Source organism: Somniosus microcephalus, chromosome 6 (assembly GCF_052327205.1).
Source record: "Somniosus microcephalus isolate GS21.2 chromosome 6, FLI_Smic_1.0, whole genome shotgun sequence".
NCBI lineage: Eukaryota > Metazoa > Chordata > Chondrichthyes > Squaliformes > Somniosidae > Somniosus > Somniosus microcephalus.
Window position 1 is genome coordinate 176,685,900 of NC_140992.1, and position 26,021 is coordinate 176,711,920.

Sequence of the window (26,021 nt, forward strand, 5' to 3'; positions counted from 1 at the left end):
TGTCGGATTCGGTGTCGGAGTCGGAGTCGGTGTTGGATTCAGTGTCGGTGTCGGTGTCAGTCGGTGTCGGAGTCGGTGACGGAGTCGGTGTCGGAGTCGGAATCGGAGTAGGTTTCGGATTCGGAGTTGGTGTCGGTGTCGGAGTCGGTGTCAGATTCGGTGTCGGAGTCTGTGTCGGAGTCTGTGTCGGAGTCTGTGTCGGAGTCAGAGTCGGTGTCGGATTCGGTGTCGGATTCGGTGTCGGAGTCGGTGTCGGATTCGGTGTCGGATTCGGTGTCGGAGTCGGAGTCGGTGTCGGAGTCGGTGTCGGAGTCGGACTCGGTGTCGGAGTCGGTGTCGGTGTCGGAGTCGGTGTCGGATTCGGTGTCGGAGTCGGTGTCGGAGTCGGAGTCGGTGTCGGATTCGGTGTCGGAGTCGGAGTCGGAGTCGGTGTCGGAGTCGGTGTCGGTGTCGGAGTCGGTGTCGGATTCGGTGTCAGAGTCGGTGTCGGATTCGGTGTCGGATTCGGTGTCGGTGTCGGATTCGGTGTCGGATTCGTTGTCGGAGTCGGAGTCGGAGTCGGTGTCGGAGTCGGTGTCGGAGTCGGAGTCGGTGTCGGAGTCGGTGTCGGTGTCGGAGTCGGAGTCGGTGTCAGATTCGGTGTCGGAGTCGGAGTCGGAGTCGGTGTCGGAGTCGGTGTCGGTGTCGGAGTCGGTGTCGGATTCGGTGTCGGAGTCGGAGTCGGTGTCGGTGTCGGTGTCCGTGTCGGAGTCGGAGTCGGTGTCGGAGTCGGAGTCGGTGTCGGAGTCGGAGTCGGTGTCGGTGTCGGATTCGGTGTCGGAGTCGGTGACGGAGTCGGTGTCGGAGTCGGAGTCGGTGTCGGAGTCGGTGTCGGAGTCGGAGTCGGAGTCGGTGACGGAGTCGGTGTCGGAGTCGGTGTCAGAGTCGGAGTCGGTGTCGGAGTCGGTGTCGGTGTCGGAGTCGGAGTCGGTGTCAGATTCGGTGTCGGAGTCGGTGTCAGTTTCGGAGTCGTGTCGGTTTCGGAGTCGGTGACGGAGTCGGTGACGGAGTCGGTGTCGGATTCGGTGTCGGATTCGGTGTCGGTGTCGGATTTGGTGTCGGTGTCAGATTCGGTATCAGAGTCGGTGTCGGATTCGGTGTCGGAGTCGGAGTCGGTGTTGGATTCAGTGTCGGTGTCGGTGTCAGTCGGTGTTGGAGTCGGTGACGGAGTCGGTGTCGGAGTCGGAATCGGAGTAGGTTTCGGATTCGGAGTTGGTGTCAGTGTCGGAGTCGGTGTCGGAGTCTGTGTCGGAGTCTGTGTTGGAGTCTGTGTCGGAGTCAGAGTCGGTGTCAGATTCGGTGTCGGATTCGGTGTTGGAGTCGGAGTCGGTGTCGGATTCGGTGTCGGATTCGGTGTCGGAGTCGGAGTCGGAGTCGGTGTCGGAGTCGGTGTCGGTGTCGGAGTCGGAGTCGGTGTCGGAGTTGGTGTCGGTGTCGGAGTCGGTGTCAGATTCGGCGTCGGAGTCTGTGTCGGAGTCTGTGTCGGAGTCTGTGTCGGAGTCAGAGTCGGTGTCGGATTCGGTGTCGGATTCGGTGTCGGAGTCGGTGTCGGATTCGGTGTCGGATTCGGTGTCGGAGTCGGAGTCGGAGTCGGTGTCGGAGTCGGTGTTGGAGTCGGACTCGGTGTCGGAGTCGGTGTCGGTGTCGGAGTCGGAGTCGGTGTCGGATTCGGTGTCAGAGTCGGAGTCGGAGTCGGTGTCGGAGTCGGTGTCGGTGTCGGAGTCGGTGTCGGATTCGGTGTCGGAGTCAGAGTCGGTGTCGGATTCGGTGTCGGATTCGGTGTCGGTGTCGGATTCGGTGTCGGATTCGGTGTCGGAGTCGGAGTCGGAGTCGGTGTCGGAGTCGGTGTCGGAGTCGGAGTCGGTGTCGGAGTCGGTGTCGGTGTCGGAGTCGGAGTCGGTGTCAGATTCGGTGTCGGAGTCGGAGTCGGAGTCGGTGTCGGAGTCGGTGTCGGTGTCGGAGTCGGTGTCGGATTCGGTGTCGGAGTCGGAGTCGGTGTCGGTGTCCGTGTCCGTGTCGGAGTCGGAGTCGGTGTCGGAGTCGGAGTCGGTGTCGGTGTCGGATTCGGTGTCGGAGTCGGTGACGGAGTCGGTGTCGGAGTCGGTGTCGGAGTCGGTGTCGGAGTCGGTGTCGGATTCGGTGTCAGTGTCGGAGTCGGTGTCGGAGTCGGTGTCGGAGTCGGTGTCGGTGTCGGAGTCAGTGTCGGTGTCGGATTCGGTGTCGGTGTCGGTTTCGGAGTCGGTGACGGAGTCGGTGTCTGATTCGGTGTCGGTGTCAGATTCGGTGTCGGTGTCGGTGTCAGTGTCAGTGTCGGAGTCGGTGTCGGAGTCGGTGTCGGTGTCGGAGTCGGTGTCGGAGTCGGTGTCGGAGTCGGTGCCGGAGTCGGTGTCGGAGTCGGTGCCGGAGTCTGTGCCGGAGTCTGTGCCGGAGTCTGTGTCGGAGTCTGTGTCGGAGTCTCTGTTGGAGTCCGTGTCGGAGCCCGTGTCGGAGTCGGTGTCGGATTCGGAGTCGGTGTCGGAGTCGGTGTCGGAGTCGGTGTCGGAGTCGGTGTCGGTGTCGGAGTTGGTGTCGTTGTCGGTGTCGGAATCGGTGTCGTTGTCGGAGTCGGTGTCGGAGTCGGTGTCGGAGTCGGTGTCGGAGTCGGTGTCGTTGTCGGAGTCGGTGTCGGAGTCGGTGTCGGATTCGGTGTCGGAGTCGGTGTCGGTGTCGTTGTCAGTGTTGGAGTGGGTGTCGTTGTCGGAGTCGGTGTCGGAGTCGGTGTCGGTGTCGGCGTCGGAGTCGTCGTCGGAGTCGGCGTCGGAGTCGGCGTCGGAGTCGGTGTCGGAGTCGGTGTTGTTGTCGGAGTCGGTGTCGGAGTCGGTGTTGGTGTCGGAGTCGGTGTCGGAGTCGGTGTCGTTGTCGGAGTCGGTGTCGGAGTCGGTGTCGGTGTCGGTGTCGGAGTCGGTGTCGGTGTCGTTGTCAGTGTCGGAGTGGGTGTCGTTGTCGGAGTCGGTGTCGGAGTCGGTGTCGGTGTCGGCGTCGGAGTCGTAGTCGGAGTCGGATTCGGAGTCGGTGTCGGAGTCGGTGTCGGAGTCGGAGTTGGTGTCGGTGTCGGAGTCGGTGTCGGTGTCGTTGTCAGTGTCGGAGTCGGTGTCATTGTCGGAGTCGGTGTCGGAGTCGGTGTCGGTGTCGGCGTCGGAGTCGTCGTCGGAGTCGGCGTCGGAGTCCGCGTCGGAGTCGGCGTCAGAGTCGCTGTTGGAGTCGGTGTCATGTGTCGGTGTCGGAGTTGGTGTCGGTGTCGGAGTCGGTGTCGGAGTCGGTGTCGGAGTCGGTGTCGTTGTCGGAGTCGGTGTCGTTGTCGGAGTCAGTGTCGGCGTCGGAGTCGGCGTCGGAGTCGGCGTCGGAGTCGGCGGCGTCGGAATCGGCGTCGGAGTTGGCGTCGTCAGTGTCGGAGTCGGTGTCGGAGTCGGTGTCGGAGTCGGTGTCGGAGTCGGCGTCGTCGGAGTCGGTGTCGGAGTCGGAGTCGGTGTCGGAGTCGGTTTCGGAGTCGGAGTCGGTGTCGGTGTCGGAGTCGGTGTCGGTGTCGTTGTCAGTGTCGGAGTGGGTGTCGTTGTCGGAGTCGGTGTCGGAGTCGGTGTCGGTGTCGGCGTCGGAGTCGTCGTCGGAGTCGGCGTCGGAGTCGGCGTCGGAGTCGGCGTCGTCGGAGTCGGCGTCGGAGTCGTAGTCGGAGTCGGATTCGGAGTCGGAGTCGGTTTCGGAGTCGGTGTCGGAGTCGGAGTTGGTGTCAGTGTCGGAGTCGGTGTCGGTGTCGTTGTCAGTGTCGGAGTCGGTGTCGTTGTCGGAGTCGGTGTCGGAGTCGGTGTCGGTGTCGGCGTCGGAGTCGTCGTCGGAGTTGGCGTCGGAGTCCGCGTCGGAGTCCGCGTCGTCGGAGTCGGTGTCGGAGTCGGTGTCAGAGTCGGTGTCCGAGTCGGTGTCGGTGTTGGTGTCGGAGTCGGTGTCGGCGTCAGAGTCAGAGTCGGTGTCAGTCAGAGTCAGAGTCGGTGTCGGATTCGGTGTCGGATTCGGTGTCGGAGTCGGTGTCAGAGTCAGAGTCGGTGTTGGATTCGGTGTCGGTGTTGGTGTCAGTCGGTGTTGGAGTCGGTGTCGGTGTCGGAGTCGGTGTCGTTGTCGGTGTCGGCGTCGGTGTCGTTGTCGGAGTCGGTGTCGTTGTCGGAGTCGGTGTCGGAGTCGGTGTCGGAGTCGGTGTCGGAGTCGGTGTCGGTGTCGGAGTCGGTGTCGTTGTCGGTGTCGGAGTCGGTGTCGTTGTCGGAGTCGGAGTCGGTTTCGGAGTCGGTGTCGGAGTCGGTGTCGGAGTCGGTGTCGTTGTCGGAGTCGGTGTCGGAGTCGGTGTCGGAGTCGGCGTCGGAGTCGGCGTCGGAGTCGGCGTCGTTGTCGGTGTCGGAGTCGGTGTCGGAGTCGGAGTCGGTGTCGGTGCCGGAGTCGGTGTTGGAGTCGGTGTCGGTGTCATTGTCGGAGTCGGTGTCGGAGTCGGTGTCGTTGTCGGTGTCGGAGTCGGTGTTGTTTTCGGTGTCGCTGTCGGTGTCATTGTCGGTGTCGGAGTCGGTGTCGGAGTCGCTGTTGGAGTCGGTGTCATGTGTCGGTGTCGGAGTTGGTGTCGGTGTCAGAGTCGGTGTCGGAGTCGGTGTCGGAGTCGGTGTCGGAGTCGGTGTCGTTGTCGGAGTCGGTGTCGTTGTCGGAGTCGGTGTCGTTGTCGGAGTCAGTGTCGGCGTCGGAGTCGGCGTCGGAGTCGGCGTCGGAGTCGGCGGCGTCGGAGTCGGCGTCGGAGTCGGCGTCGTCAGCGTCGGAGTCGGAGTCGGTGTTGGAGTCGTCGTCGGAGTCGGAGTCGTCGTCGGTGTCGTCGTCGGTGCCGGAGTCGGTGTCGGTGTCGGAGTCGGTGTCGGAGTCGGTGTCGGTGTCGGAGTCGGTGTCGGTGTTGGATTCGGTGTCGGAGTCAGTGTCGGAGTCGGTGTCGATGTCGGAGTCGGTGTCGGAGTCGGTGTCGGAGTCGGTGTCGGAGTCGGTGTCAGAGTCGGTGTCCGAGTCGGTGTCGGTGTTGGTGTCGGAGTCGGTGTCGGCGTCAGAGTCAGAGTCGGTGTCAGTCAGAGTCAGAGTCGGTGTTTGATTCGGTGTCGGATTCGGTGTCGGAGTCGGTGTCAGAGTCAGTGTCAGAGTCGGTGTTGGATTCGGTGTCGGTGTTGGTGTCAGTCGGTGTTGGAGTCGGTGTCGGTGTCGGAGTCGGTGTCGTTGTCGGTGTCGGAGTCGGTGTGGTTGTCGGTGTCGGAGTCGGTGTCGGAGTCGCTGTCGGAGTCGGTGTCATGTGTCGGTGTCGGATTCGGAGTTGTTGTCGGAGTCGGTGTCGGTGTCGGTGTCGTTATCGGAGTCGGAGTCGGTGTCGGAGTCGGTGTCGGAGTCGGTGTCGGAGTCGGTGTCGTTGTCGGAGTCGGTGTCGTTGTCGGAGTCGGTGTCGTTGTCGGAGTCGGTGTCGTTGTCGGAGTCAGTGTCGGAGTCGGTGTCGGAGTTGGTGTCGGTGTCGGTGTCGGAGTCGGTGTCGGAGTCATTGTCGGAGTCGGTGTCGGAGTCGGTGTCGGAGTCTGTGTCGGAGTCTCTGTCGGAGTCTCTGTCGGAGTCTCTGTCAGAGTCCGTGTCGGAGTCGGTGTCGGATTCGGAGTCGGTGTCGGATTCGGTGTCGGAGTCGGAGTCGGTGTCGGATTCGGTGTTGGAGTAAGAGTCGGTGTCGGATTCGGTGTCGGAGTCGGTGTCGGATTCGGTGTCGGAGTCGGTGTCGGTGTCGGAGTCGGTGTCGGTGTCGTTGTCGGAGTCAGAGTCGGTGTCGTTGTCGGAGTCGGTGTCATTGTCGGAGTCGGTGTCGTTGTCGGAGTCGGTGTCGTTGGCGTCGGAGTCGGAGTCGGCGTCGGCGTCGGAGTCGGTGTCGTTGGCGTCGGAGTCGGAGTCGGCGTCGGCGTCGGCGTCGGAGTCGTCGTCGGAGTCATTGTCGGAGTCGGCGTCGGCGTCGTCGGAGTCCGAGTTGGCGTTGGAGATGGTGTCGTTGTCGGAGTCGGTGTCGGTGTCAGAGTCGGCGTCGGAGTCGGCGTCGTCGGAGTCGGCGTCGGAGTCGGAGTCGGCGTCGGAGTCGGAGTCAGAGTCGGTGTCGTTGTCGGAGTCGGTGTCGGAGTCAGTGTTGGAGTCGGTGTCGTTGTCGGAGTCAGTGTCGGAGTTGGATTCGTTGTCGGTGTAGGTGTCGGTGTCGGAGTCGGTGTCGGAATCGGTGTCTTTGTCACTGTCGGAGTTGGAATCGGATTCGGAGTCGGTGTCGGTGTCGGTGTCGGAGTCAGAGTCGGTGTCATAGTCGGATTCAGTGTCGGAGTCTGAGTCTGAGTCGGTGTCGGAGTCGGTGTCGGAGTCAGAGTTGGTGTCATAGTCGGATTCAGTGTCTGAGTCGGTGTCGGTTTCGGAGTCGGTGTCGGTGTTGTAGTCGGTGTCGGAGTCGGTGACGGAGTCGGTGTCGGAGTCGGTGTCGGTGTCGGAGTCGGTGTCGGAGTCGGTGTCGGTGTCGGAGTCGGTGTCGGAGTCGGAGTCGGTGTCGGTTTCGGAGTCAGTGTCGGAGTCGGTGTCGGAGTCGGTGTCGGTGTCGGAGTCAGTTTCGGTTTTGGAGTCGGAGTCGGTGTCGGTGTCGGAGTCGGAGTCGGTGTCGGATTCGGTGTCGGTGTCGGATTTGGTGTCGGTGTCAGATTCGGTATCAGAGTCGGTGTCGGATTCGGTGTCGGAGTCGGAGTCGGTGTTGGATTCAGTGTCGGTGTCGGTGTCAGTCGGTGTCGGAGTCGGTGACGGAGTCGGTGTCGGAGTCGGAATCGGAGTAGGTTTCAGATTCGGAGTTGGTGTCGGTGTCGGAGTCGGTGTCGGAGTCGGTGTCGGAGTCTGTGTCGGAGTCTGTGTCGGAGTCAGAGTCGGTGTCGGATTCGGTGTCGGATTCGGTGTCGGAGTCGGAGTCGGTGTTGGATTCGGTGTCGGATTCGGTGTCGGAGTCGGAGTCGGAGTCGGTGTCGGAGTCGGTGTCGGTGTCGGAGTCGGAGTCGGTGTCGGAGTCGGTGTCGGTGTCGGAGTCGGAGTCGGTGTCGGATTCGGTGTCGGAGTCGGAGTCGGTGTCGGAGTCGGTGTCGGTGTCGGAGCCGGTGTCTTTGTCACTGTCGGAGTTGGAATCGGATTCGGAGTCGGTGTCGGTGTCGGTGTCGGAGTCAGAGTCGGTGTCATAGTCGGATTCAGTGTCGGAGTCTGAGTCTGAGTCGGTGTCGGAGTCGATGTCGGAGTCAGAGTTGGTGTCATAGTCGGATTCAGTGTCTGAGTCGGTGTCGGTTTCGGAGTCGGTGTCGGTGTCGTAGTCGGTGTCGGAGTCGGTGACGGAGTCGGTGTCGGAGTCGGTGTCGGAGTCGGTGACGGAGTCGGTGTCGGAGTCGGAGTTGGATTCGGAGTCGGTGTCGGAGTTGGAGTCGGTGTAGGTGTCGGTGACGGAGTCGGTGTCGGAGTCGGAGTCGGTGTCAGTCGGAGTCGGAGTCGGTGTCGGTGTCAGAGTCGGATTCGGTGTAGGTGTCGGTGACGGAGTCGGTGTCGAAGTCGGTGTAGGAGTCGGTGTCGGAGCCGGTGTCGGAGTAGGTGTAGGTGTCGGAGTCGGTGTCAGAGTCAGTGTCAGTGTCAGATTCGGTGTCGGTGTCGGAGTCAGAGTCGGTGTCGGTGTCGGATTCGGTGTCGGTGTCAGATTCGGTGTCAGAGTCGGTGTCGGATTCGGTGTCAGTGTCAGATTCAGTGTCAGAGTCGGTGTCGGATTCGGTGTCGGAGTCGGTGTCGGATTCGGTGTCGGTGTCGGAGTCGGTGTCAGTGTCAGTCGGTGTCGGAGTCGGTGACGGAGTCGGTGTCGGAGTCGGAATTGGAGTAGGTTTCGGATTCGGAGTCGGTGTCAGTGTCAGTGTCGGAGTCGGTGTCGGCGTCGGTGTCGGTGTCGGAGTCGGTGACAGAGTCGGTGTCGGAGTCGGTGTCGGTGTCGGAGTCGGTGTCGGTGTCGGAGTCGGAGTCGGTGTCGGAGTCCGTGTCGGAATCCGTGTCAGAGTCGGTGTCGGACTCGGTGTCAGTGTCGGAGTCGGTGACGGAGTAGGAGTCGGTGTCGGAGTCGGTGTCGGTGTCGGAGTCGGTGTCAGTTTCGGAGTCGGTGTCGGTTTCGGAGTCGGTGACGGAGTCGGTGACGGAGTCGGTGTCGGATTCGGTGTCGGATTCGGTGTCGGTGTCGGATTTGGTGTCGGTGTCAGATTCGGTATCAGAGTCGGTGTCGGATTCGGTGTCGGAGTCGGAGTCGGTGTTGGATTCAGTGTCGGTGTCGGTGTCAGTCGGTGTTGGAGTCGGTGACGGAGTCGGTGTCGGAGTCGGAATCAGAGTAGGTTTCGGATTCGGAGTTGGTGTCGGTGTCGGAGTCGGTGTCGGAGTCTGTGTCGGAGTCTGTGTCGGAGTCTGTGTCGGAGTCAGAGTCGGTGTCAGATTCGGTGTCGGATTCGGTGTTGGAGTCGGAGTCGGTGTCGGATTCGGTGTCGGATTCGGTGTCGGAGTCGGAGTCGGTGTCGGAGTCGGTGTCGGTGTCGGAGTCGGAGTCGTTGTCGGAGTCGGTGTCGGTGTCGGAGTCGGTGTCGGATTCGGTGTCGGAGTCGGAGTCGGTGTCGGTGTCGGTGTCGGAGTCGGTGTCGGATTCGGTGTTGGAGTCGGAGTCGGTGTCAGTGTCAGTGTCGGAGTTGGTGTCGGAGTCGGAGTCGGTGTCGGTGTCGGAGTCGGAGTTGGTATCGGTGTCGGATTCGATGTCGGAGTCGGTGACGGAGTCGGTGTCGGAGTCGGAGTCGGAGTCGGTGTCGGAGTCGGTGTCGGAGTCGGAGTCGGTGTCGGAGTCGGTGTCGGAGTCCGTGTTGGAATCCGTGTCGGAGTCGGTGTCGGACTCGGTGTCAGTGTCGGAGTCGGTGATGGAGTTGGAGTCGGTGTCGGAGTCGGTGTCGGTGTCGGAGTCGGTGTCGGTTTCGGAGTCGGTGTCAGTTTCGGAGTCGGTGACGGAGTCGGTGACGGAGTCGGTGTCGGATTCGGTGTCGGTGTCGGATTCGGTGTCAGTGTCGGATTTGGTGTCGGTGTCAGATTCGGTATCAGAGTCGGTGTCGGATTCGGTGTCGGAGTCGGAGTCGGTGTTGGATTCAGTGTCGGTGTCGGTGTCAGTCGGTGTCGGAGTCGGTGACGGAGTCGGTGTCGGAGTCGGAATCGGAGTAGGTTTCGGATTCGGAGTTGGTGTCGGTGTCGGAGTCGGTGTCAGATTCGGTGTCGGAGTCTGTGTCGGAGTCTGTGTCGGAGTCTGTGTCGGAGTCAGAGTCGGTGTCGGATTCGGTGTCGGATTCGGTGTCGGAGTCGGTGTCGGATTCGGTGTCGGACTCGGTGTCGGAGTCGGAGTCGGTGTCGGAGTCGGTGTCGGAGTCGGACTCGGTGTCGGAGTCGGTGTCGGTGTCGGAGTCGGTGTCGGATTCGGTGTCGGAGTCGGTGTCGGAGTCGGAGTCGGTGTCGGATTCGGTGTCGGAGTCGGAGTCGGAGTCGGTGTCGGAGTCGGTGTCGGTGTCGGAGTCGGTGTCGGATTCGGTGTCGGAGTCAGAGTCGGTGTCGGATTCGGTGTCGGATTCGGTGTCGGTGTCGGATTCGGTGTCGGATTCGTTGTCGGAGTCGGAGTCGGAGTCGGTGTCGGAGTCGGTGTCGGAGTCGGAGTCGGTGTCGGAGTCGGTGTCGGTGTCGGAGTCGGAGTCGGTGTCAGATTCGGTGTCGGAGTCGGAGTCGGATGCGGTGTCGGAGTCGGTGTCGGTGTCGGAGTCGGTGTCGGATTCGGTGTCGGAGTCGGAGTCGGTGTCGGTGTCGGTGTCCGTGTCGGAGTCGGAGTCGGTGTCGGAGTCGGAGTCGGTGTCGGAGTCGGAGTCGGTGTCGGTGTCGGATTCGGTGTCGGAGTCGGTGACGGAGTCGGTGTCGGAGTCGGAGTCGGTGTCGGAGTCGGTGTCGGAGTCGGAGTCGGTGACGGAGTCGGTGTCGGAGTCGGTGTCGGAGTCGGAGTCGGTGTCGGAGTCGGTGTCGGTGTCGGAGTCGGAGTCGGTGTCAGATTCGGTGTCGGAGTCGGAGTCGGTGTCAGTTTCGGAGTCGTGTCGGTTTCGGAGTCGGTGACGGAGTCGGTGTCGGATTCGGTGTCGGATTCGGTGTCGGTGTCGGATTTGGTGTCGGTGTCAGATTCGGTATCAGAGTCGGTGTCGGATTCGGTGTCGGAGTCGGAGTCGGTGTTGGATTCAGTGTCGGTGTCGGTGTCAGTCGGTGTTGGAGTCGGTGACGGAGTCGGTGTCGGAGTCGGAATCGGAGTAGGTTTCGGATTCGGAGTTGGTGTCAGTGTCGGAGTCGGTGTCGGAGTCTGTGTCGGAGTCTGTGTTGGAGTCTGTGTCGGAGTCAGAGTCGGTGTCAGAATCGGTGTCGGATTCGGTGTTGGAGTCGGAGTCGGTGTCGGATTCGGTGTCGGATTCGGTGTCGGAGTCGGAGTCGGAGTCGGTGTCGGAGTCGGTGTCGGTGTCGGAGTCGGAGTCGGTGTCGGAGTCGGTGTCGGTGTCGGAGTCGGTGTCGGATTCGGTGTCGGAGTCGGAGTCGGTGTCGGAGTCGGTGTCGGTGTCGGTGTCGGAGTCGGTGTCGGATTCGGTGTTGGAGTCGGAGTCGGTGTCGGTGTCAGTGTCGGAGTTGGTGTCGGAGTCGGAGTCGGTGTCGGTGTCGGAGTCGGAGTTGGTGTCGGTGTCGGATTCGATGTCGGAGTCGGTGACGGAGTCGGTGTCGGAGTCGGAGTCGGAGTCGGTGTCGGAGTCGGTGTCGGAGTCGGAGTCGGTGTCGGAGTCGGTGTTGGAGTCCGTGTTGGAATCCGTGTCGGAGTCGGTGTCGGACTCGGTGTCAGTGTCGGAGTCGGTGATGGAGTTGGAGTTGGTGTCGGAGTCGGTGTCGGTGTCGGAGTCGGTGTCGGTTTCGGAGTCGGTGTCGGTTTCGGAGTCGGTGACGGAGTCGGTGACGGAGTCGGTGTCGGATTCGGTGTCGGTGTCGGATTCGGTGTCAGTGTCGGATTTGGTGTCGGTGTCAGATTCGGTATCAGAGTCGGTGTCGGATTCGGTGTCGGAGTCGGAGTCGGTGTTGGATTCAGTGTCGGTGTCGGTGTCAGTCGGTGTCGGAGTCGGTGACGGAGTCGGTGTCGGAGTCGGAATCGGAGTAGGTTTCGGATTCGGAGTTGGTGTCGGTGTCGGAGTCGGTGTCAGATTCGGCGTCGGAGTCTGTGTCGGAGTCTGTGTCGGAGTCTGTGTCGGAGTCAGAGTCGGTGTCGGATTCGGTGTCGGATTCGGTGTCGGAGTCGGTGTCGGATTCGGTGTCGGATTCGGTGTCGGAGTCGGAGTCGGAGTCGGTGTCGGAGTCGGTGTTGGAGTCGGACTCGGTGTCGGAGTCGGTGTCGGTGTCGGAGTCGGAGTCGGTGTCGGATTCGGTGTCAGAGTCGGAGTCGGTGTCGGAGTCGGTGTCGGTGTCGGAGTCGGTGTCGGATTCGGTGTCGGAGTCAGAGTCGGTGTCGGATTCGGTGTCGGATTCGGTGTCGGTGTCGGATTCGGTGTCGGATTCGGTGTCGGAGTCGGAGTCGGAGTCGGTGTCGGAGTCGGTGTCGGAGTCGGAGTCGGTGTCGGAGTCGGTGTCGGTGTCGGAGTCGGAGTCGGTGTCAGATTCGGTGTCGGAGTCGGAGTCGGTGTCGGAGTCGGTGTCGGTGTCGGAGTCGGTGTCGGAGTCGGAGTCGGTGTCGGAGTCGGTGTCGGTGTCGGAGTCGGTGTCGGTGTCGGAATCCATGTCGGAGTCGGTGTCGGTGTTGGAATCGGTGTCGGTGTTGGAGTCGGTGTCGGTGTCAGACTCGCTGTCGGAGTCGGTGTCGGAGTCGGTGTAGGTGTCGGTGACGGAGTTGGTGTCGGAGTCGGTGTCAGTCGGAGTCGGAGTCGGTGTCGGAGTCGGTGTCGGAGTCGGATTCGGTGTAGGTGTCGGTGTCGGTGTAGGTGTCGGTGACGGAGTCGGAGTCGGTGACGGTGTCGGAGCCAGTGTCGGTGTCAGTGTCGGAGTCGGTGTCGGAGTCGGTGTCGGAGTCGGTGTCGGTGTCGGAGTCGGTGTCGGTGTTGGAGTCGGTGTCGGAGTCCGTGTCGGAATCCATGTCGGAGTCGGTGTCGGACTCGGTGTCAGTGTCGGAGTCGGTGACGGAGTCGGTGTCGGAGTTGGTGTCGGAGTCGGTGTCAGTGTCAGTTTCGGAGTCGGTGTCGGTTTCGGAGTCGGTGTCGGTTTCGGTGTCGGAGTCGGTGTCGGATTCGGTGTCGGAGTCGGTGTCAGTGTCGGATTCGGTGTCGGTGTCGGAGTCAGAGTCGGTGTCGGATTCGGTGTCGGAGTCGGTGTCGGATTCGGTGTCGGAGTCGGTGTCGGTGTCAGTCGGTGTCGGAGTCGGTGACGGAGTCGGTGTCGGAGTCGGAATCGGAGTAGGTTTCGGATTCGGAGTCGGTGTCAGTGTCAGTGTTGGAGTCTGTGTCGGAGTCGGTGTCGGTGTCGGAGTCGGTGCCGGAGTCGGTGCCGGAGTCGGTGCCGGAGTCGGTGCCGGAGTCTGTGCCGGAGTCTGTGTCAGAGTCTCTGTCGGAGTCCGTGTCGGAGGCTGTGTCGGAGTCCATGTCAGATTCGGAGTCGGTGTCGGATTCGGTGTCGGAGTCGGTGTCGGTGTTGGATTCGGTGTCGGAGTCAGAGTCGGTGTCGGATTCGGTTTCGGAGTCGGTGTCGGATTCGGTGTCGGAGTCAGAGTCAGTGTCGGATTCGGTGTCGGAGTCAGTGCTGGAGTCGGAGTCGGAGTCGGTGTCGGAGTCGGTGTCGGAGTCCGTGTCGGAATCCGTGTCAGAGTCGGTGTCGGACTCGGTGTCAGTGTCGGAGTCGGTGACGGAGTAGGAGTCGGTGTCGGAGTCGGTGTCGGTGTCGGAGTCGGTGTCAGTTTCGGAGTCGGTGTCGGTTTCGGAGTCGGTGACGGAGTCGGTGACGGAGTCGGTGTCGGATTCGGTGTCGGATTCGGTGTCGGTGTCGGATTTGGTGTCGGTGTCAGATTCGGTATCAGAGTCGGTGTCGGATTCGGTGTCGGAGTCGGAGTCGGTGTTGGATTCAGTGTCGGTGTCGGTGTCAGTCGGTGTTGGAGTCGGTGACGGAGTCGGTGTCGGAGTCGGAATCGGAGTAGGTTTCGGATTCGGAGTTGGTGTCGGAGTCGGTGTCGGAGTCTGTGTCGGAGTCTGTGTCGGAGTCTGTGTCGGAGTCTGTGTCGGAGTCAGAGTCGGTGTCAGATTCGGTGTCGGATTCGGTGTTGGAGTCGGAGTCGGTGTCGGATTCGGTGTCGGATTCGGTGTCGGAGTCGGAGTCGGTGTCGGAGTCGGTGTCGGTGTCGGAGTCGGAGTCCTTGTCGGAGTCGGTGTCGGTGTCGGAGTCGGTGTCGGATTCGGTGTCGGAGTCAGAGTCGGTGTCGGTGTCGGTGTCGGAGTCGGTGTCGGATTCGGTGTTGGAGTCGGAGTCGGTGTCGGTGTCAGTGTCGGAGTTGGTGTCGGAGTCGGAGTCGGTGTCGGTGTCGGAGTCGGAGTTGGTGTCGGTGTCGGATTCGATGTCGGAGTCGGTGACGGAGTCGGTGTCGGAGTCGGAGTCGGTGTCGGAGTCGGTGTCGGAGTCGGAGTCGGTGTCGGAGTCGGTGTCGGAGTCCGTGTTGGAATCCGTGTCGGAGTCGGTGTCGGACTCGGTGTCAGTGTCGGAGTCGGTGATGGAGTTGGAGTCGGTGTCGGAGTCGGTGTCGGTGTCGGAGTCGGTGTCGGTTTCGGAGTCGGTGTCGGTTTCGGAGTCGGTGACGGAGTCGGTGTCGGATTCGGTGTCGGTGTCGGATTCGGTGTCAGTGTCGGATTTGGTGTCGGTGTCAGATTCGGTATCAGAGTCGGTGTCGGATTCGGTGTCGGAGTCGGAGTCGGTGCTGGATTCAGTGTCGGTGTCGGTGTCAGTCGGTGTCGGAGTCGGTGACGGAGTCGGTGTCGGAGTCGGAATCGGAGTAGGTTTCGGATTCGGAGTTGGTGTTGGTGTCGGAGTCGGTGTCAGATTCGGTGTCGGAGTCTGTGTCGGAGTCTGTGTCGGAGTCAGAGTCGGTGTCGGATTCGGTGTCGGATTCGGTGTCGGAGTCGGTGTCGGATTCGGTGTCGGATTCGGTGTCGGAGTCGGAGTCGGAGTCGGTGTCGGAGTCGGTGTCGGAGTCGGACTCGGTGTCGGAGTCGGTGTCGGTGTCGGAGTCGGAGTCGGTGTCGGATTCGGTGTCGGAGTCGGAGTCGGAGTCGGTGTCGGAGTCGGTGTCGGTGTCGGAGTCGGTGTCGGATTCGGTGTCGGAGTCAGAGTCGGTGTCGGATTCGGTGTCGGATTCGGTGTCGGTGTCGGATTCGGTGTCGGATTCGTTGTCGGAGTCGGAGTCGGTGTCGGAGTCGGTGTCGGAGTCGGAGTCGGTGTCGGAGTCGGTGTCGGTGTCGGAGTCGGAGTCGGTGTCAGATTCGGTGTCGGAGTCGGAGTCGGAGTCGGTGTCGGAGTCGGTGTCGGTGTCGGAGTCGGTGTCGGATTCGGTGTCGGAGTCGGAGTCGGTGTCGGTGTCGGTGTCCATGTCGGAGTCGGAGTCGGTGTCGGAGTCGGAGTCGGTGTCGGAGTCGGAGTCGGTGTCGGTGTCGGATTCGGTGTCGGAGTCGGTGACGGAGTCGGTGTCGGAGTCGGAGTCGGTGTCGGAGTCGGTGTCGGAGTCGGAGTCGGAGTCGGTGACGGAGTCAGTGTCGGAGTTGGTGTCGGAGTCGGAGTCGGTGTCGGAGTCGGTGTCGGTGTCGGAGTCGGAGTCGGTGTCAGATTCGGTGTCGGAGTCGGAGTCGGTGTCAGTTTCGGAGTCGGTGTCGGTTTCGGAGTCGGTGACGGAGTCGGTGACGGAGTCGGTGTCGGATTCGGTGTCGGATTCGGTGTCGGTGTCGGATTTGGTGTCGGTGTCAGATTCGGTATCAGAGTCGGTGTCGGATTCGGTGTCGGAGTCGGAGTCGGTGTTGGATTCAGTGTCGGTGTCGGTGTCAGTCAGTGTTGGAGTCGGTGACGGAGTCGGTGTCGGAGTCGGAATCGGAGTAGGTTTCGGATTCGGAGTTGGTGTCAGTGTCGGAGTCGGTGTCGGAGTCTGTGTCGGAGTCTGTGTCGGAGTCTGTGTCGAAGTCAGAGTCGGTGTCAGATTCGGTGTCGGATTCGGTGTTGGAGTCGGAGTCGGTGTCGGATTCGGTGTCGGATTCGGTGTCGGAGTCGGAGTCGGAGTCGGTGTCGGAGTCGGTGTCGGTGTCGGAGTCGGAGTCGGTGTCGGAGTCGGTGTCGGTGTCGGAGTCGGTGTCGGATTCGGTGTCGGAGTCGGAGTCGGTGTCGGAGTCGGTGTCGGTGTCGGTGTCGGAGTCGGTGTCGGATTCGGTGTTGGAGTCGGAGTCGGTGTCGGTGTCAGTGTCGGAGTTGGTGTCGGAGTCGGAGTCGGTGTCGGTGTCGGAGTCGGAGTTGGTGTCGGTGTCGGATTCGATGTCGGAGTCGGTGACGGAGTCGGTGTCGGAGTCGGAGTCGGAGTCGGTGTCGGAGTCGGTGTCGGAGTCGGAGTCGGTGTCGGAGTCGGTGTTGGAGTCCGTGTTGGAATCCGTGTCGGAGTCGGTGTCGGACTCGGTGTCAGTGTCGGAGTCGGTGATGGAGTTGGAGTTGGTGTCGGAGTCGGTGTCGGTGTCGGAGTCGGTGTCGGTTTCGGAGTCGGTGTCGGTTTCGGAGTCGGTGACGGAGTCGGTGACGGAGTCGGTGTCGGATTCGGTGTCGGTGTCGGATTCGGTGTCAGTGTCGGATTTGGTGTCGGTGTCAGATTCGGTATCAGAGTCGGTGTCGGATTCGGTGTCGGAGTCGGAGTCGGTGTTGGATTCAGTGTCGGTGTCGGTGTCAGTCGGTGTCGGAGTCGGTGACGGAGTCGGTGTCGGAGTCGGAATCGGAGTAGGTTTCGGATTCGGAGTTGGTGTCGGTGTCGGAGTCGGTGTCAGATTCGGTGTCGGAGTCTGTGTCGGAGTCTGTGTCGGAGTCTGTGTCGGAGTCAGAGTCGGTGTCGGATTCGGTGTCGGATTCGGTGTCGGAGTCGGTGTCGGATTCGGTGTCGGATTCGGTGTCGGAGTCGGAGTCGGAGTCGGTGTCGGAGTCGGTGTCGGAGTCGGACTCGGTGTCGGAGTCGGTGTCGGTGTCGGAGTCGGAGTCGGTGTCGGATTCGGTGTCAGAGTCGGTGTCGGAGTCGGTGTCGGAGTCGGTGTCGGATTCGGTGTCGGTGTCGGATTTGGTGTCGGTGTCAGATTCGGTATCAGAGTCGGTGTCGGATTCGGTGTCGGAGTCGGAGTCGGTGTTGGATTCAGTGTCGGTGTCGGTGTCAGTCAGTGTTGGAGTCGGTGACGGAGTCGGTGTCGGAGTCGGAATCGGAGTAGGTTTCGGATTCGGAGTTGGTGTCAGTGTCGGAGTCGGTGTCGGAGTCTGTGTCGGAGTCTGTGTCGGAGTCTGTGTCGAAGTCAGAGTCGGTGTCAGATTCGGTGTCGGATTCGGTGTTGGAGTCGGAGTCGGTGTCGGATTCGGTGTCGGATTCGGTGTCGGAGTCGGAGTCGGAGTCGGTGTCGGAGTCGGTGTCGGTGTCGGAGTCGGAGTCGGTGTCGGAGTCGGTGTCGGTGTCGGAGTCGGTGTCGGATTCGGTGTCGGAGTCGGAGTCGGTGTCGGAGTCGGTGTCGGTGTCGGTGTCGGAGTCGGTGTCGGATTCGGTGTTGGAGTCGGAGTCGGTGTCGGTGTCAGTGTCGGAGTTGGTGTCGGAGTCGGAGTCGGTGTCGGTGTCGGAGTCGGAGTTGGTGTCGGTGTCGGATTCGATGTCGGAGTCGGTGACGGAGTCGGTGTCGGAGTCGGAGTCGGAGTCGGTGTCGGAGTCGGTGTCGGAGTCGGAGTCGGTGTCGGAGTCGGTGTTGGAGTCCGTGTTGGAATCCGTGTCGGAGTCGGTGTCGGACTCGGTGTCAGTGTCGGAGTCGGTGATGGAGTTGGAGTTGGTGTCGGAGTCGGTGTCGGTGTCGGAGTCGGTGTCGGTTTCGGAGTCGGTGTCGGTTTCGGAGTCGGTGACGGAGTCGGTGACGGAGTCGGTGTCGGATTCGGTGTCGGTGTCGGATTCGGTGTCAGTGTCGGATTTGGTGTCGGTGTCAGATTCGGTATCAGAGTCGGTGTCGGATTCGGTGTCGGAGTCGGAGTCGGTGTTGGATTCAGTGTCGGTGTCGGTGTCAGTCGGTGTCGGAGTCGGTGACGGAGTCGGTGTCGGAGTCGGAATCGGAGTAGGTTTCGGATTCGGAGTTGGTGTCGGTGTCGGAGTCGGTGTCAGATTCGGTGTCGGAGTCTGTGTCGGAGTCTGTGTCGGAGTCTGTGTCGGAGTCAGAGTCGGTGTCGGATTCGGTGTCGGATTCGGTGTCGGAGTCGGTGTCGGATTCGGTGTCGGATTCGGTGTCGGAGTCGGAGTCGGAGTCGGTGTCGGAGTCGGTGTCGGAGTCGGACTCGGTGTCGGAGTCGGTGTCGGTGTCGGAGTCGGAGTCGGTGTCGGATTCGGTGTCAGAGTCGGTGTCGGAGTCGGTGTCGGAGTCGGTGTCGGTGTCGGAGTCGGTGTCGGATTCGGTGTCGGAGTCAGAGTCGGTGTCGGATTCGGTGTCGGATTCGGTGTCGGTGTCGGATTCGGTGTCGGATTCGGTGTCGGAGTCGGAGTCGGAGTCGGTGTCGGAGTCGGTGTCGGAGTCGGAGTCGGTGTCGGAGTCGGTGTCGGTGTCGGAGTCGGAGTCGGTGTCAGATTCGGTGTCGGAGTCGGAGTCGGAGTCGGTGTCGGAGTCGGTGTCGGTGTCGGAGTCGGTGTCGGATTCGGTGTCGGAGTCGGAGTCGGTGTCGGTGTCCGTGTCCGTGTCGGAGTCGGAGTCGGTGTCGGAGTCGGAGTCGGTGTCGGTGTCGGATTCGGTGTCGGAGTCGGTGACGGAGTCGGTGTCGGAGTCGGAGTCGGTGTCGGAGTCGGTGTCGGATTCGGTGTCAGTGTCGGAGTCGGTGTCGGAGTCGGTGTCGGAGTCGGTGTCGGTGTCGGAGTCAGTGTCGGTGTCGGATTCGGTGTCGGTGTCGGTTTCGGAGTCGGTGACGGAGTCGGTGTCTGATTCGGTGTCGGTGTCAGATTCGGTGTCGGTGTCGGTGTCAGTGTCAGTGTCAGTGTCGGAGTCGGTGTCGGAGTCGGTGTCGGTGTCGGTGTCGGAGTCGGTGTCGGAGTCGGTGTCGGAGTCGGTGCCGGAGTCGGTGTCGGAGTCGGTGCCGGAGTCTGTGCCGGAGTCTGTGCCGGAGTCTGTGTCGGAGTCTGTGTCGGAGTCTGTGTCGGAGTCCGTGTCGGAGCCCGTGTCGGAGTCGGTGTCGGATTCGGAGTCGGTGTCAGATTCGGTGTCGGAGTCAGAGTCGGTGTCGGATTCGGTGTCGGAGTCGGTGTCAGATTCGGTGTCGGAGTCAGAGTCTGTGTCGGATTCGGTGTCGGAGTCGGTGTTGGTTTCGGAGTCGGAGTCGGTGTCGGAGTCGGTGTCGGTGTCGGAGTCGGTGTCGGTGTCGGAATCCATGTCGGAGTCGGTGTCGGTGTTGGAATCGGTGTCGGTGTTGGAGTCGGTGTCAGACTCGCTGTCGGAGTCGGTGTCGGAGTCGGTGTAGGTGTCGGTGACGGAGTTGGTGTCGGAGTCGGTGTCAGTCGGAGTCGGAGTCGGTGTCGGAGTCGGTGTCGGAGTCGGTGTCGGTGTCGGAGTCGGTGTCGGTGTCAGACTCGCTGTCGGAGTCGGTGTCGGAGTCGGTGTCGGTGTCGGAGTCGGTGTCGGTGTTGGAGTCGGTGTCGGAGTCCGTGTCGGAATCCATGTCGGAGTCGGTGTCGGACTCGGTGTCAGTGTCGGAGTCGGTGACGGAGTCGGTGTCGGAGTTGGTGTCGGAGTCGGTGTCAGTGTCGGTTTCGGAGTCGGTGTCGGTTTCGGAGTCGGTGTCGGTTTCGGTGTCGGAGTCGGTGTCGGATTCGGTGTCGGAGTCGGTGTCAGTGTCGGATTCGGTGTCGGTGTCGGAGTCAGAGTCGGTGTCGGATTCGGTGTCGGAGTCGGTGTCGGATTCGGTGTCGGAGTCGGTGTCGGTGTCAGTCGGTGTCGGAGTCGGTGACGGAGTCGGTGTCGGAGTCGGAATCGGAGTAGGTTTCGGATTCGGAGTCGGTGTCAGTGTCAGTGTTGGAGTCTGTGTCGGAGTCGGTGTCGGTGTCGGAGTCGGTGCCGGAGTCGGTGCCGGAGTCGGTGCCGGAGTCTGTGCCGGAGTCTGTGTCAGAGTCTCTGTCGGAGTCCGTGTCGGAGGCTGTGTCGGAGTCCATGTCAGATTCGGAGTCGGTGTCGGATTCGGTGTCGGAGTCGGTGTCGGTGTTGGATTCGGTGTCGGAGTCAGAGTCGGTGTCGGATTCGGTTTCGGAGTCGGTGTCGGATTCGGTGTCGGAGTCAGAGTCAGTGTCGGATTCGGTGTCGGAGTCAGTGCTGGAGTCGGTGTCGGATTCGGTGTCGGAGTCAGTGCTGGAGTCGGTGTCGGAGTCGGTGTCGGAGTCGGTGCCGGAGTCGGTGCCGGAGTCAGTGCCGGAGTCGGTGCCGGAGTCTGTGTCGGAGTCTGTGTCGGAGTCTGTGTCGGAGTCTGTGTCGGAGTCTCGGTCGGAGTCTCTGTCGGAGTCCGTGTCGGAGTCCGTGTCGGAGTCCGTGTCGGAGTCGGTGTCGGATTCGGAGTCGGTGTCGGAGTCGGTGTCGGATTCGGTGTCGGAGTCAGAGTCAGAGTCGGTGTCGGATTCGGTGTCGGAGTCAGAGTCGGTGTCGGATTCAGTTTCGGTGTCGGAGTCAGAGTCGGTGTTGGATTCGGTGTCGGATTCAGTGTCGGTGTCGGAGTCAGAGTCGGTGTCGGATTCGGTGTCAGAGTCGGTGTCGGATTCGTTGTCGGAGTCGGATTCGGTGTCAGAGTCGGAGTCGGATTCGGTGTCGGATTCAGAGTCGGTGTCGGATTCAGTGTCAGAGTCAGAGTCGGTGTCGGATTCGGTGTCGGAGTCGGTGTCGGATTTGGTGTCGGTGTCGGAGTCAGAGTTGGTGTCGGATTCGGTGTCGGAGTCGGTGTCGGATTCAGTTTCGGAGTCGGTGTCAGTGTCGGTGTTGGAGTCGGTGTCGGAGTCGGTGTCGGTGTCGGAGTCAGTGTCGGAGTCGGAGTCGGTGTCGGAGTCGGTGTCGGAGTCGGTGTCGGAGTCGGAGTCGGTGTCGGAGTCGGTGTCGGTGTCGAAGTCGGTGTCGGAGTCGGTGTCAGTGTCGGAGTCGGAGTCAGTGTTGGTGTTGCAATCAGATTCAGTGTCGGTGTCGGAGTCTGATTCAGAGTCGGTGTCGGATTCGGTGTCGGTGTCGGATTCGGTGTCGTTCTCGGAGTCGGTGTCAGAGTCGGAGTCAGTGTCGGTGTCGGTTTCGGTGTCGGAGTCGGTGTCGGAGTCGGTGTCGGTGTCGGTGTCGGAGTCGGTGTCAGAGTCGGTGCCGGAGTCGGTGCCGGAGTCGGTGCCAGAGTCTGTGTCGGAGTCTGTGTCGGAGTCTCTGTCGGAGTCCGTGCCGGAGTCCGTGTCGGAGTCGGTGTCGGATTCGGTGTCGGAGTCGGTGTCGGTGTCGGTGTCGGATTCGGTGTCGGAGTCGGTGTCGGATTCGGTGTCGGAGTCAGAGTCGGTGTCGGATTCGGTGTCGGAATCGGTGTCGGTTTCGGAGTCGGAATCGGTATCGGTGTCGGTGTCGGAATCCATGTCGGAGTCGGTGTTGGTGTTGGAATCGGTGTCGGTGTTGTAGTCGGTGTCGGTGTCAGACTCGGTGTCGGAGTCGGTGTCGGAGTCGGTGTCGGAGTCGGTGTCGGTGACGGAGTCGGTGTCGGAGTCGGTGTCGGATTCGGAGTCGGTGTTGGAGTCGGTGTAGGTGTCGGTGACGGAGTCGGTGTCGGAGTCGGAGTCGGTGTCAGTCGGAGTCGGTTTCGGTGTAGGTGTCGGTGTCGGAGTCGGTGTAGGTGTAGGTGTCGGAGTCGGTGTCAGAGTCGGTGTCGTTGTCGGAGTCGGTGTCGGTGTCGGAGTCGGTGTCGGATTCGGTGTTGGTGTCGGAGTCGGTGTCGGTGTCAGTCGGTGTCGGTTTCGGTGTCGGAGTCGGTGTCGGATTCGGTGTCGGAGTCGGTGTCAGTGTCGGATTCGGTGTCGGTGTCGGAGTCAGAGTCGGTGTCGGATTCGGTGTCGGAGTCGGTGTCGGATTCGGTGTCGGAGTCGGTGTCGGTGTCAGTCGGTGTCGGAGTCGGTGACGGAGTCGGTGTCGGAGTCGGAATCGGAGTAGGTTTCGGATTCGGAGTCGGTGTCAGTGTCAGTGTTGGAGTCTGTGTCGGAGTCGGTGTCGGTGTCGGAGTCGGTGCCGGAGTCGGTGCCGGAGTCGGTGCCGGAGTCTGTGCCGGAGTCTGTGTCAGAGTCTCTGTCGGAGTCCGTGTCGGAGGCTGTGTCGGAGTCCATGTCAGATTCGGAGTCGGTGTCGGATTCGGTGTCGGAATCGGTGTCGGTGTTGGATTCGGTGTCGGAGTCAGAGTCGGTGTCGGATTCGGTTTCGGAGTCGGTGTCGGATTCGGTGTCGGAGTCAGAGTCAGTGTCGGATTCGGTGTCGGAGTCAGTGCTGGAGTCGGTGTCGGATTCGGTGTCGGAGTCAGTGCTGGAGTCGGTGTCGGAGTCGGTGTCGGAGTCGGTGCCGGAGTCGGTGCCGGAGTCAGTGCCGGAGTCGGTGCCGGAGTCTGTGTCGGAGTCTGTGTCGGAGTCTGTGTCGGAGTCTGTGTCGGAGTCTTGGTCGGAGTCTCTGTCGGAGTCCGTGTCGGAGTCCGTGTCGGAGTCCGTGTCGGAGTCGGTGTCGGATTCGGAGTCGGTGTTGGAGTCGGTGTCGGATTCGGTGTCGGAGTCAGAGTCAGAGTCGGTGTCGGATTCGGTGTCGGATTCGGTGTCGGAGTCAGAGTCGGTGTCGGATTCAGTTTCGGTGTCGGAGTCAGAGTCGGTGTTGGATTCGGTGTCGGATTCAGTGTCGGTGTCGGAGTCAGAGTCGGTGTCGGATTCGGTGTCAGAGTCGGTGTCGGATTCGTTGTCGGAGTCGGATTCGGTGTCAGAGTCGGAGTCGGATTCGGTGTCGGATTCAGAGTCGGTGTCGGATTCAGTGTCAGAGTCAGAGTCGGTGTCGGATTCGGTGTCGGAGTCGGTGTCGGATTTGGTGTCGGTGTCGGAGTCAGAGTTGGTGTCGGATTCGGTGTCGGAGTCGGTGTCGGATTCAGTTTCGGAGTCGGTGTCAGTGTCGGTGTTGGAGTCGGTGTCGGAGTCGGTGTCGGTGTCGGAGTCAGTGTCGGAGTCGGAGTCGGTGTCGGAGTCGGTGTCGGAGTCGGTGTCGGAGTCGGAGTCGGTGTCGGAGTCGGTGTCGGTGTCGAAGTCGGTGTCGGAGTCGGTGTCAGTGTCGGAGTCGGAGTCAGTGTTGGTGTTGCAATCAGATTCAGTGTCGGTGTCGGAGTCTGATTCAGAGTCGGTGTCGGATTCGGTGTCGGTGTCGGATTCGGTGTCGTTCTCGGAGTCGGTGTCAGAGTCGGAGTCAGTGTCGGTGTCGGTTTCGGTGTCGGAGTCGGTGTCGGAGTCGGTGTCGGTGTCGGTGTCGGAGTCGGTGTCAGAGTCGGTGCCGGAGTCGGTGCCGGAGTCGGTGCCAGAGTCTGTGTCGGAGTCTGTGTCGGAGTCTCTGTCGGAGTCCGTGCCGGAGTCCGTGTCGGAGTCGGTGTCGGATTCGGTGTCGGAGTCGGTGTCGGTGTCGGTGTCGGATTCGGTGTCGGAGTCGGTGTCGGATTCGGTGTCGGAGTCAGAGTCGGTGTCGGATTCGGTGTCGGAATCGGTGTCGGTTTCAGAGTCGGAATCGGTATCGGTGTCGGTGTCGGTGTCGGAATCCATGTCGGAGTCGGTGTTGGTGTTGGAATCGGTGTCGGTGTTGTAGTCGGTGTCGGTGTCAGACTCGGTGTCGGAGTCGGTGTCGGAGTCGGTGTCGGAGTCGGTGTCGGTGACGGAGTCGGTGTCGGAGTCGGTGTCGGATTCGGAGTCGGTGTTGGAGTTGGTGTAGGTGTCGGTGACGGAGTCGGTGTCGGAGTCGGAGTCGGTGTCAGTCGGAGTCGGTTTCGGTGTAGGTGTCGGTGTCGGAGTCGGTGTAGGTGTCGGTGACGGAGTCGGAGTCGGTGTCGGAGTCGGTGTCGGAGCCGGTGTCGGAGTAGGTGTAGGTGTCGGAGTCGGTGTCAGAGTCGGTGTCGGTGTCGGAGTCGGTGTCGGTGTCGGAGTCGGTGTCGGATTCGGTGTCGGTGTCGGAGTCGGTGTCGGTGTCAGTCGGTGTTGGATTCGGAATCGGAGTAGGTTTCGAATTCGGAGTCGGTGTCAGTGTCAGTGTCGGAGTCGGAGTCGGTGTCAGTGTCGGAGTCGGTGTCGGAGTCGGTGTCGGAGTCGGTGTCAGTGTCGGAGTCGGTGTCGGTGTCGGAGTCGGTGTCGGAGTCCGTGTCAGAATCCATGTCGGAGTCGGTGTCGGACTCAGTGTCAGTGTCGGAGTCGGTGATGGAGTCGGTGTCGGAGTCTGTGTCGGTTTCGGAGTCGGTGTCGGTTTCGGAGTCGGTGTCGGTTTCGGAGTCGGTGTCAGTGTTGGAGTCGGTGTTGGAGTCGGTGAAGGAGTCGGTGTCGGATTTGGTGTCTGTGTCGGAGTCAGAGTCGGTGTCGGATTCGGTGTCAGAGTCGGTGTCGGATTCGGTGTCGGAGTCGGAGTTGGTGTCGGATTCGGTGTCGGTGTCAGAGTCGGTGTAGGTGTCGGTGTCAGTCAGTGTCGGAGTCGGTGTCAGTGTCAGTGTCGGAGTCGGTGTCGGAGTCGGTGTCAGTGTCGGAGTCGGTGTCGGAGTCGGTGTCGGAGTCGGTGTCGGAGTCGGTGTCGGTGTCGGAGTCGGTGTCGGTGTCGGAGTCGGTGTCGGAGTCGGTGTCGGAGTCGGTGTCGGTTTCGGAGTCGGTGTCGGTTTCGGAGTCGGTGTCGGTTTCGGAGTCAGTGTCGGTTTCGGAGTCGGTGTTGGAGTCGGTGAAGGAGTCGGTGTCGGTGTCGGATTCGGTGTCGGAGTCAGAGTCGGTGTCGGATTCGGTGTCGGTGTCAGATTCGGTGTCAGAGTCGGTGTCGGATTCGGTGTCGGTGTCGGAGTCAGAGTCGGTGTCGGATTCGGTGTCGGAGTCGGAGTCGGTGTCAGATTCGGTGTCGGTGTCGGAGTCGGTGTCGGTGTCAGTCGGTGTCGGAGTCGGTGACGGAGTCAGCGTCAGAGTCGGAATCGGAGTAGGTTTCGGATTCGGAGTCAGTGTCAGTGTCAGTGTCGGAGTCGGTGTCGGTGTCTGTGTCGGTGTCGGAGTCTGTGTCGGAGTCGGTGTCGGTGTCGGAGTCGGTGTCGGAGTCGGTGCCGGAGTCGGTGCCGGAGTCGGTGCCGGAGTCTGTGTCGGAGTCTGTGTCGGAGTCTGTGTCGGAGTCTGTGTCGGAGTCTCTGTTGGAGTCCGTGTCAGAGTCCGTATCGGATTCGGAGTCGGTGACGGAGTCGGTGTCAGAGTCGGAATCGGAGTAGGTTTCGGATTCGGAGTCGGTGTCAGTGTCAGTGTCGGAGTCGGTGTCGGTGTCTGTGTCGGTGTCGGAGTCTGTGTCGGAGTCGGAGTCGGTGTCGGAGTCGGTGCCGGAGTCGGTGCCGGAGTCGGTGCCGGAGTCTGTGTCGGAGTCTGTGTCGGAGTCTGTGTCGGAGTCTGTGTCGGAGTCTCTGTTGGAGTCCATGTCAGAGTCCGTATTGGATTCGGAGTCGGTGTCGGATTCGGTGTCGGAGTCGGTGTCGGTGTCGGATTCGGTGTTGGAGTCAGAGTCGGTGTCGGATTCGGTGTCGGAGTCGGTGTCGGATTCGGTGTCGGAGTCAGAGTCGGTGTCGGTTTCGGAGTCGGAGTCGGTGTCGGAGTCGGTGTCAGAGTCGGTGTCGGTGTCGGAGTCGGTGTCGGAGTCGGTGTCAGTGTCGGAATCCATGTTGGAGTCGGTGTTGGTGTTGGAATCGGTGTCGGTGTCGGTGTCAGACTCGGTGTCGGAGTCGGTGTCGGTGTCGGAGTTGGTGTCGGTGTCGGAGTCGGTGTCGGTGTCGGAGTCGGTGTCGGAGTCGGTGCCGGAGTCGGTGCCGGAGTCGGTGTCAGAGTCGGTGTCGGAGTCCGTGTCGGAGTCCGTGTCGGAGTCCGTGTCGGAGTCCGTGTCAGAGTCCGTGTCGGATTCGGAGTCGGATTCGGAGTCAGAGTCGGTGTCGGAGTCGGTGTCGGATTCGGTGTCGGAGTCAGAGTCAGAGTCGGTGTCGGATTCGGTGTCGGATTCGGTGTCGGAGTCAGAGTCGGTGTCGGATTCAGTTTCGGTGTCGGAGTCAGAGTCGGTGTCGGATTCGGTGTCGGATTCAGTGTCGGTGTCGGAGTCAGAGTCGGTGTTGGATTCGGTGTCAGAGTCGGTGTCGGATTCGTTGTCGGAGTCGGATTCGGTGTCAGAGTCGGAGTCGGATTCGGTGTCGGAGTCAGAGTCGGTGTCGGATTCAGTGTCAGAGTCAGAGTCGGTGTCGGATTCGGTGTCGGAGTCGGTGTCGGATTTGGTGTCGGTGTCGGAGTCAGAGTTGGTGTCGGATTCGGTGTCGGAGTCGGTGTCGGATTCAGTTTCGGAGTCGGTGTCAGTGTCGGT